Here is a 1,581-nt window from a genome sequence, read left to right as displayed (position 1 = left end):
ATCTTGCCGCAATTTCCACACTGGTGACCCCGACTTTAGTCTGCTGGACGGATCCGGAGACACGTCACGATCATGACCGCAAACGCTGTCCCCTCAAACTCCCCGAATTCTGGGAATCATCGCGTCTGCAGTGGTTTGCCCAGAAGCGCAGTTCGCGTTGCGGGAGATCACCGCGGATACAACAAGTACTACTATTTCGTGTCTGCCCTCGGAAGTTCAACAGCATCCAAGGGTGGTGAACTTTCTAAAAACCCCTACGCAACGGAAGTATGCAGCACTCAGGCCCACCTGTTAAAACATTTGAACTGTCGACGCCGGAGAGCCAGTAGGCTTTTCTCTCTTCAAGGACTGGGGACAGCAAAACCGCTGAGCTAATGGACCGCATGCTGGACCTTTGGTGAGCACAGACCATGTTCTGTTCGTTCAGCTTTTCCTGCGTCAGCTGCCTTCCCAATAGAGCTTAACTAGCTACACACACAATCGTGTGACTGTCGGGAACTGCTGAGGAGCGGATACGTTTTTCCTGGCGGTCGGGAAATTTTGTGGCGGCGACTTTCCGCGCGCATCATCCTGTGACACTGGACGACTCCACACTCGTCTTGCAACCACTTCCCGCCAGCGGCAGGTTCAGGTCCCCAAAGTCTTCGGCTGTGTGTTTTACCATGCAAAGTTCGGACCCAAGGGCTAGCACATGCCGTTCGCGCATGTAGTTTTTTGGCGGGTCGAGAAACGCCGGGGCCGCGCTCAGTATTGGCCATGAGCGTCGCCGCTTGGGCAGGCTGCTTTCATCTGTGCCGCATCTCCGGACGACGTTTCTGTGCGACCGGGGGCACAGAGGAGGTCCTGTCCTGCATCCCGTTTGACATGTTGACCGTGGCCACGGCCCCCCCTGGAAGCTGCAAACGGTAGCCCCATCCGCACATATGACGAGGTTCGTGGAATTGTGTTTGAAGGACAGCGGTTTGGCTGGGATTTTGTTACAGGCAAAGGTCGCGCCTTCCCCTCCTCGGCGCCGATTTTTGTGTGCACATGGACTGTTATGGATGTAAAGAACCGCCGTTTGATCAATGGCTGTCACGTTTTGCTCTTACGTTCATACTCGGCGGGGGGATTCTGTAAGACGTCTACATGCTCTCATTTCGGATGACTCCACCGTCTGCTTGCCGGTTTCCCAGCCCTCACCACGCCACTTTCTCTGCATCACCATGAGCTGGTGTGGAGCATCATATCGCCACTACGGGTCCGCCCGTCTACGCCCGCGCTCGGCGCCTCAACCCACCAGCTTGCCGTTGCAAAAAGCTGAGTTTGGCAAATATGAACACCGGCATCGTCCCACCGTTCCAACGTTCGTGGGCGTCACCCCTCACATCGCCCCTAACCTGGCGGCGGCTGCGCGCCCGTGCAGCACCTACCGACGCTTAAATGCGCTACCACCCTGACCGCACCCACGGCAAGAGACAATTTCTCACTTTGAGCACACGAAAAGCGTGGCTCGTTTATTCAACAGGGAAAACCAAGAGAGTACAGAATAAGGTGCTAAGCCTGATGCCAACCTCATAACGTCACACGTCATCACGCCTT

At 55.8% G+C, this 1,581-nt stretch overlaps 1 protein-coding gene and 1 long non-coding RNA gene across 2 annotated transcripts in view; one reads left to right on the top strand and one right to left on the bottom strand.

The window, feature by feature from the left end:
* Positions 1-1,581, bottom strand: part of LOC116693377 (collagen alpha-1(XXVIII) chain) — a 71,301-nt gene that overhangs the window by 58,153 nt on the left and 11,567 nt on the right. The window lies entirely within an intron of this gene.
* LOC116693495 (uncharacterized) overlaps positions 1-1,581 on the top strand; it is a 42,160-nt gene that overhangs the window by 40,328 nt on the left and 251 nt on the right. The window lies entirely within an intron of this gene.

Source organism: Etheostoma spectabile, chromosome 8, assembly GCF_008692095.1.
Source record: "Etheostoma spectabile isolate EspeVRDwgs_2016 chromosome 8, UIUC_Espe_1.0, whole genome shotgun sequence".
Taxonomy (NCBI): Eukaryota; Metazoa; Chordata; class Actinopteri; order Perciformes; family Percidae; genus Etheostoma; species Etheostoma spectabile.
The sequence above is the reverse complement of the archived record's forward strand: the minus strand, read 5'-3'. Positions and strand labels throughout refer to the sequence as shown.